Source organism: Papio anubis, chromosome 3, assembly GCF_008728515.1.
Source record: "Papio anubis isolate 15944 chromosome 3, Panubis1.0, whole genome shotgun sequence".
Classification (NCBI taxonomy): Eukaryota; Metazoa; Chordata; class Mammalia; order Primates; family Cercopithecidae; genus Papio; species Papio anubis.
The window spans coordinates 51105136-51114974 of NC_044978.1; positions in this window are offsets into that span (position 1 = coordinate 51105136).

Consider the following 9839-nt stretch of genomic DNA (forward strand, 5'->3'; position numbering starts at 1 on the left):
ACTGAATCTTCTTCTTCTTTTTTTTGGTTAGACTATCTAGTGGTTCATTGATTTTGCTTATCTTTTCAAAAAACCAAATTTTTGTTTAATTGATATTTAAAATTTTTTAAATGTCTACATCCTTTAGTTTTGCTCTAATTTTTAGTAGTTCTTCTACTATTTTTGGTTTGGGCTTACCCTGCTTTTGTAGTTCTCTGAGGTGCATTCATAGATTGCTTATCTGAAAATGTTCTACTTTATGTTGTAGACATATTTTGATATATGTGGACCACTGGGAGTCAATCACTTACCCTTTCCTCATATTAGGCAGCCTCTCTGAGATTCTAGCCAGTTCCAGCCGAGCAGGCTGACTCACTTCTCTCTCCTTCCTTGTGTTACGTGTTTCCTGTCACTTCGGCGTTGAATTCCAGTGTTTTCTCTTAGGGAATCTATTTGAAGTGTGACTATCTACTAACTCTTTTGCTTCCTCTTTATACAGGAGGCAAGTATCAGATGCCTCTAGTCATTCATCTTGAAGCCCCTTCTTCCATCATTAAATTATCTTACCTCTAAAACTGAAATTCAAGAGATCCAATTCCAAGAAGATAGTGTGATGACCTCTGAGGATACACTCCCCAGTGAAACATGAAAAGCTGATGAAAACTATTGAAAAGAGGAAAAGAAACAAGCAACCACCTAAAGTCTCGGAATAGTTCTATAAGTATATAGCAAAGGAAGAAACATTTATTCAATAAAACATACTACAACAGAATAGTGTGCGAATGTGTGGCATTTGAATCACAATCCATTTCCTCTCTCTTGCCCACTCCAGTTCAGTTTAACAGAATTTTCATTTAGGATGCATGAGGCCAATACATAAAGCTTCTTCTTCCTCAGCTCTCAATAAAAGCTTACCTTATTACACGATGAGAGAAAGCTTCCAGCACTTCTCATTTCCTCCAACTACAAGATGAAGTTAAATTCCTGGTGAGTATGGTTGGGAGTTCAGGGACTACCATAGGTCTACATGTGCTATGGTGGTTTGCTACCCAGCTGATTTTTTGTATTTTTAGTAGAGGTGGAGTTTCACCATGTTGGCCAGGCTGGTCTTGAACTCCTGACCTCAAGTGATCTGCCCACCTTGGCCTCACAAACTGCTGGGATTACAGGTGTGAGCCACTGTGCCTGGCCTAAAAGTTACATTTAACAAGGAGCAACCAATGTATTAAAAGACAGAGATGAGCTACAAAGAGAAATACTGGAAATGAAGAAGTAGTCATTGAAATTAAAAAGTCTACTGGATGAGATTTCTAGACTGGACACAGTCATAGAGATAATTAGTGATGTTGGATACTTGCTTTGAATAATTCACTCAGAATATGTCACAGCAAGATAAAGAGAAGAAAAATGTAAATATGTAAAAAGTAAGCATGGAGGTTAAATGAAAAGATACAAGTATTTGTCTAAGTTAAGGGTCAGCAGACTATAGCCTACAGGCTAAATCCAGCCCACAGCCTATTTTTTGTAAATAAAATTTTATTGGAACAAAGTCATGTCCATTCATTTACACATCATCGATGTGTGCTATTTGCTACAGTGGCAGACTTGAGTAGTTGTAACAGAAATTATATGGCCTGCAGTGCCTAAAATATCTATTTGGCCCTTTGCAGGAAAAATTTGTTGACCGCTGGTCTAGGTAATGTTTCCAGAAGATAAAATGGAGAAAATGATGAAAAGCATTACTGGAAAAGATATTTAAAAGTTCTTTCACTTTTGAAAAACAAAAGAGCTAAGGATCAAACAGAATAAGTAAATCCAAATCTATGTACTTTATACTAAAATTACAGAACATAGAGGATCTTACAAAGTCACCAGAGAGAAATATAGGTTAATTGAAAAGGTATTCTAATTAAACTAATAGAATTCTTTCTATTATTAACAGTAAATGTTAGACAATAATTTAGATATATTTTTCAATGTATTGAGAGAAACTAACTGGTTAAGTAGAAATTCATTCCAAGCTATTGTTCAAAAAAAAAAAAATTAAAGAATTCTCTTGGCTGGGTGCAGTGGCTCATGCCTGTAATCTCAGCACTTTGGGAGGTCGAATCAGGTGAATCACGAGGTCAGGAGTTCAAGACCAGCCTGGCTAAGATGGTGAAATCCCATCTCTACTAAAATTACAAAAATTAGCCAAGTGTAGTGGCAAGCACCTGTAATCCCAGTTACTCGGGAGGCTGACACAAATGAATCGCTTGAACTCGGGTGGCAGAGGTTGCAGAGATTGTGCCACCACACTCCAGTGTGGGCGACAGAGAGAGAGACTTTGTGTCCAAAAAAAAACAAAAAACAAAAAAAATTCTCTCAAGAAAAAAAATAAACCCAGAGAAGAAAATTGTGACACAAGAAAAATATGATAAGCAAAGTAATTTGTAAAATATGGTAACTATAAAAAAACATAAAGATTTTAATATAAAAAAGTAGAAAAGCTAATAAACAAATTTAGCCAAGTTACAGGTACAAGATCGACACATATATATCAGTTGTGATTCTATATACATCTATCCATAGATGATGTTTTCTTGTATATAGAAACTTGTCAAATATCTACAAAATAAGAGTCTCTTCAACAAATTGTCACGGAACAAATTTTGCATCTCCATAGGCAAAAGAATGAAGTTGGACCCCTACTGCACAGCATAGACAAAAATGAACTCAAAATGGATTGTGACCTAAAAATGACAACTAAAACCATAGAACTCATAGACAAAAGCATACCGGTAAATTTTAATGACAATGAATTTGCCAATGGATTCTTAGATATGATACCCAAAGCACAAGCAACAACAAAAACAACAGCAACAAAAACAGATGAATTGGACTTCATCATTATTTAAAACTTTTTTATGTTAAAGAATACTATCAAGAAAGAAAAAACAGTAACCAAAACAGTGCAGTACTGGTACAAAAACAGACACATACACCAATGGAACAGAATAGAGAGCCTAGAAATAATGCTGCACACCTGCAACCATCTGATCTTTCACAAAGCTGACAAAAACAAGCAATGGAGAAAGTCCTTCCTATTCAATAAATGGTGCTGGCATAACTGGCTAGGCATATGTGGAAGATTGAAACTGGACCCCTTCCTCACATCATATACAAAAATCAACTCAAGATGGATTAAATACTTAAATGTAAAACTTAAAAGCATAAAAACCCTTGAAGGTCACCTAAGAAATATCATTCTGGACAGAGGACCTAGCAAGGATTTCATGATAAAGATGCCAAAAGTACTTGCAATAAAAATAAAAATAAAAAAAAGGGACCTGATTAAACTAAAGAACTTCTGCATAGCAAAACAAACTATCAACAGAGTAAAAGTACAGTCCACAGAATGAGAAACAATTTTGCAAACTATGCATCTGACTAAGGTCTAACTGTCCAAAATCTATAAGGAACTTAAACAGATTTACAAGCAAAAAACAAACAACCACATTAAAAAATGTACAAAAACATGAACAGATATTTTTCAAAAGAAGACATGCATGCGGTTAATAAGTATGTGAAAAAATGCTCAACATCACTAACCATTAGAGAAATGCAAATCAAAACCACAATGATATACTATCTCACATCAGTCAAAATGGCTATTACTAAAAAGCAAAAAAAAAAAAAAAAAAAAAAAAAAAAAGATAAAAATAAGAGATGCTGCTGTGTTTGTGGAGAAAAGGGAAGGTGTATACACTGTGGTGATCTAAATTAGTTCAGCCATTGTGGAAAGCAATTTGGTGATCTCTCAAAGAACTTAAAACAGAGTTACCATTTAACCCAGAAATTTTATTACTGGGTATATACCCAAAGGAATATAAATTCTTCTACCATAAATTCACATGCATGGGTTGGGGGCAGTGGCTCATGTTTGTAATCTCAGCACTTTGGGGACCGAGGTGGGCAGATTGCCTGAGTTTAGGAGTTCAAGACCAGCCTGGGCAATACGGTAAAACCCTGTCTCTACTAAAATACAAAAAAAAAAAAAAAAAAAAAAATAGCTGGGCATGGCAGCCTGTCGTCACAGTTACTCTCCGGAGGCTGAGGCAGGATAATTGCTTGAACCTGGGAGGTGGAGGTTGGGGTGATTGGGCCATTGCATTCCAGCCTGGGTGACAGAGCAAGACTTCGTCTCAAAATAACAACAACAACAAAATTCACGTTCATGCACATGCTCATCACAACACTATCCACAATAACAAAGACATGGACGTGGACTCAACCTAAATTCTCATCAATAGTGGACTGGACAAGAAAATGTGGTACATATACCCCATGGAATACTATGCAAAAAGAAGGAGATCATTTCCTTTGCAGCAACATGGATGGAGCTGGAGGTCATTATTCAAAGCAAACTAACACAGGAGCACAAAACCAAATACCACTATTCTCATTTATAAGTGGGTGCTCAACATTGAGTACATATGGATACAAAGAAGGGAACAACAGACACTGGGGCCTACTTGAGGGTTTAGGGTGGGAAAAGGGTGAAGATCAAAAACTACTTATTCAGTATAATGCTTATTAACTGGGTGATGAAATAATTTGTACACCAAATCCCTGTGACATCCTGTTTACTCATACAACAAACCTGTACATGTACCCCTAAAACTAAAATAAAAGTTAAAAAAAGGAAAAAGACAACCTACAAAATAGAAGAAAGTGTTTGCAAATCATATATCTGATGTGTCTAAATTCCAAAATACAGACATCATATGTCTGACATGTGTTTGAATTCCAGAATACTACAACTCTACAACAAAAAGGCAAACAATCCAATTAAAAACAGGCAGGATTGAATAGACATTTCTCCAAAGAAGATACATAAATGTCCAATAAGCCCATGAAAGATGCCCAACATCATTAGTTATTAGAAAAATGCAAATCAAAACTGAAATGTGAACCATTTTACACCTCCATGAATGCCAGTATTCGTTGCAGCACTTCACAATAGCCCAAAGGCACAAGCAACCCAAATGGCCATCGACAGATGAATGGATAAATCAAATGTGGCGTATAAGTGGAATGAAATGTAATTAACCATAAAGAGCAATGAAGTTCTACAGACTACAACATAGATAAACTTTGATAACATTTTTCTAAGCGAAATAAGCCAGACACAAAAGGACAAATATTCTATGATTCCATGTATGAAATATCTAAAATGGTCAAATTCACACAGAGAGGAAGTAGATAAGAAGTGACCAGGGGCTGGGGATAGATATAATGGGGAATTATTTCTTAATGGGTAGAGTTTCTGCTTGGAGTGATAAATAAGTTTTGAAAGTAGATAGAAATAATGATTGCACAGCATTGTGAATACAATAACGTCATTGAATTGTGTATCTAAAAATTGCTAAAATGGCAAACTTTATTTCATGTATATTTACCATAGTAAAAAGATAGATTAAAAATGTGGAACTAAAGTTCAAGACAGCAGTAATGACAAAGGAGAAGGAGAGAGTACATTGAAGACAATGTTTTGCTTCTTATTCAGGGAGGATAGAGATATTAAACAAATTTTGGCATTGCCAGAAAATATTTATATGAGAAAGTCTGTTCAAATTTTATGGTTAATTACTAAAAGAACAGAAATATATTTTCTAGTTTCAAAATGAGTAGAAGACAAAGAACAGAAAACAACATTAAAAAAAAATTTGTGGCTGTAATCCTGGCTCTTTGGGAGGCCGAGGCAGGTGGATCACGAGGTTAACAGATCGAGACCATCCTGGCCAACATGGTGAAACTCCATCTCTACTAAAAATACAAAAATTAGCTGACTGTGGTGGCACATGCCTGTAGTCCCAGCTGCTCAGGAGGCTGAGGCAGGAGACTCGCTTGAACCCGGGAGGTGGAAGTCGCAGTGAGCCGAGATCACACCACTGCACTCCAGCATGGCGGCAGAGCGAAACTCCGTGTCAACAACATCAAGAACAACAACAAATCTGGAGATTACCAAAGACTAATGACAGGAAAAGGAGAGGGCTGGACACCTGAAAACTATTTTGCCTAGAAATGTCTTTACCAGCTAGCTTCTATTAGACTCTCAGAATGACAGGCATTGGCAAGCGATTGGAAGGTGAAGGAAGGAAAAAGCTAAAATCCCGCTGCATTAATCTGTTTTTATGCTGCTGATAAAGACATACCTGAGACTGGGTAATTTATAAACAAAAAGAGGTTTAATGGACTCACAGTTCCCTATGGCTGGAGAGACCTCACGATCATGGCAGAAGAGCAAGGGACATTTTACATGGTAGCAGGCAAGAAAGAATGTGAGCCGAGCGAAAGGGGCAACCCCTTATAAAATCATCAGATCTCGTGATAGGTATTCATTATCAGGAGAACAGTATGGGGGAAACTGCCCCCATGATTCCATTATCTCCTACAGGGTCCCTCCCACAACACGTGGAAATTATTGGAGCTACAATTCAATATGAGATTTGAGTGGGGACACGGCCAAATCGTATCACTCACACCCTTTTAAAGTTTTCGGTGGCCGGGGTTGGGGGTGCTAATACTGTGACTCCTTTAGCAGCAGTCACAAAAAGTGATGTAGAGCCATGGGTTCCTGCAGCAAGTTTCCAGCAGCAGCGCAGGTTTTGTGGGTTTTAGCAAAGCAGCAGTAGCAGCTGTCCTGGCAGCGCAGTGTCCTGTCTCTATCTGTCCCAGCTGTCTGAGCTCTCTATCTTCTGTAACATCTGCAGGTAGCTCTGGGCTCCAAGGTTCCCATGCTGTCAGGAAAATGGGCGAGAGATTTCTGCAAGGCAGCTTCAACAGTGGTTCCAAATAGCAGTAGCAGCAGTGGGACTCCAGCAGCTCCAGGTGGGCGGGGAACATGGCTGTAGGTGACACTATATCCCTCCTGCTCCTCTAGCCTAGGATGGTGGTGGCTTCCTGCAGATACCAATCAAGGAAGTTTACTTTTCTCTTCTGGCCACTCCAGGCCTTCTGACACTTTTGTAACTATACCCTGTATTAAATTTCCTCCAATTGAAATACCAACTGGAGGGCGGAGCAAGATGGCCGAATAGGAACAGCTCCAGTCTCCAACTCCCAGCACGAGCAACACAGAAGACCGGTGATTTCTGCATTTTCAACTGAGGTACTGGGTTCATCTCACTGGGGAGTGCCGGACGATTGGTGCTGGTCAGCCGCTGCAGCCCGACCAGAAAGAGCTGAAGCAGGGCGAGGCATTGCCTCACCTGGGAAGCGCAAGGGGGAAGGGAATCCCTTTTCCTAGCCAGGGGAACTGAGACACACAACACCTGGAAAATTGGGTAACTCCCACCCCAATACTGCGCTTTAAGCAAACAGGCACACCAGGAGATCATATCCCACACCTGGCCGGGAGGGTCCCACACCCACGGAGCCTCCCTCATTGCTAGCACAGCAGTCTGTGATCTACCGGTAAGGCAGCAGCGAGGCTGGGGGAGGGGCGCCCGCCATTGCTGAGGCTTAAGTAGGTAAACAAAGCTGCTGGGAAGCTCCAACTGGGTGGAGCTCACAGCAGCTCAAGGAAACCTGCCTGTCTCTGTAGACTCCACCTCTGGGGACAGGGCACAGATAACAACAAAAGCGGCAGAAACCTCTGCAGACGCAAACGACTCTGTCTGACAGCTTTGAAGAGAGCAGTGGATCTCCCAACATGGAGGTTGAGATCTGAGAAGGGACAGACTGCCTGCTCAAGTGGGTCCCTGACCCCTGAGTAGCCTAACTGGGAGACATCCCCCACTAGGGGCAGTCTGACACCCCACACCTCACAGGGTGGACTACACCCCTGAGAGGAAGCTTCCAAAGCAAGAATCAGACAGGTACACTCGCTGTTCAGAAATATTCTATCTTCTGCAGCCTCTGCTGCTGATACCCAGGCAAACAGGGTCTGGAGTGGACCTCAAGCAATCTCCAACAGACCTACAGCTGAGGGTCCTGACTGTTAGAAGGAAAACTATCAAACAGGAAGGACACCTACACCAAAACCCCATCAGTACATCACCATCATCAAAGACCAGAGGCAGATAAAACCACAAAGATGGGGAAAAAGCAGGGCAGAAAAGCTGGAAATTCAAAAAATAAGAGCGCATCTCCCCCGGCAAAGGAGCGCAGCTCATCGCCAGCAACGGATCAAAGCTGGACGGAGAATGACTTTGACGAGATGAGAGAAGAAGGCTTCAGTCCATCAAATTTCTCAGAACTAAAGGAGGAATTATGTACCCAGCGCAAAGAAACTAAAAATCTTGAAAAAAAAGTGGAAGAATTGACGGCTAGAGTAATTAATGCAGAGAAGGTCCTAAACGAAATGAAAGAGATGAAAACCATGACACGAGAAATACGTGACAAATGCACAAGCTTCAGTAACCGACTCGATCAACTGGAAGAAAGAGTATCAGCGATTGAGGATCAAATGAATGAAATGAAGCGAGAAGAGAAACCAAAAGAAAAAAGAAGAAAAAGAAATGAACAAAGCCTGCAAGAAGTATGGGATTATGTAAAAAGACCAAATCTACGTCTGATTGGGGTGCCTGAAAGTGAGGGGGAAAATGGAACCAAGTTGGAAAACACTCTTCAGGATATCATCCAGGAGAACTTTCCCAACCTAGTAGGGCAGGCCAACATTCAAATCCAGGAAATACAGAGAACGCCACAAAGATACTCCTCGAGAAGAGCAACTCCAAGACACATAATTGCCAGATTCACCAAAGTTGAAATGAAGGAAAAAATCTTAAGGGCAGCCAGAGAGAAAGGTCGGGTTACCCACAAAGGGAAGCCCATCAGACTCACAGCAGATCTCTCGGCAGAAACTCTCCAAGCCAGAAGAGAGTGGGGGCCAATATTCAACATTCTTAAAGAAAAGAATTTTCAACCCAGAATTTCATATCCAGCCAAACTAAGTTTCATAAGTGAAGGAGAAATAAAATCCTTTATAGATAAGCAAATGCTTAGAGATTTTGTCACCACTAGGCCTGCCTTACAAGAGACCCTGAAGGAAGCACTCAACATGGAAAGGAACAACCGGTACCAGCCATTGCAAAAACATGCCAAAATGTAAAGACCATCGAGGCTAGGAAGAAACTGCATCAACTAACGAGCAAAATAACCAGTTAATATCATAATGGCAGGATCAAGTTCACACATAACAATCTTAACCTTAAATGTCAATGGACTAAATGCTCCAATTAAAAGACACAGACTGGCAAACTGGATAAAGAGTCAAGACCCATCAGTCTGCTGTATTCAGGAGACCCATCTCACACGCAGAGACATACATAGGCTCAAAATAAAGGGATGGAGGAAGATTTACCAAGCAAATGGAGAACAAAAAAAAGCGGGGGTTGCAATACTAGTCTCTGATAAAACAGACTTTAAACCATCAAAAATCAAAAGAGACAAAGAAGGCCATTACATAATGGTAAAGGGATCAATTCAACAGGAAGAGCTAACTATCCTAAATATATATGCACCCAATACAGGAGCACCCAGATTCATAAAGCAAGTCCTTAGAGACTTACAAAGAGACTTAGACTCCCATACAATAATAATGGGAGACTTCAACACTCCACTGTCAACATTAGACAGATCAACGAGACAGAAAGTTAACAAGGATGTCCAGGAATTGAACTCATCTCTGCAGCAAGCAGACCTAATAGACATCTATAGAACTCTCCACCCCAAATCAACAGAATATACATTCTTCTCAGCACCACATCGTACTTACTCCAAAATTGACCACGTAATTGGAAGTAAAGCACTCCTCAGCAAATGTACAAGAACACAAATTATAACAAACTGTCTCTCAGACCACAGTGCAATCA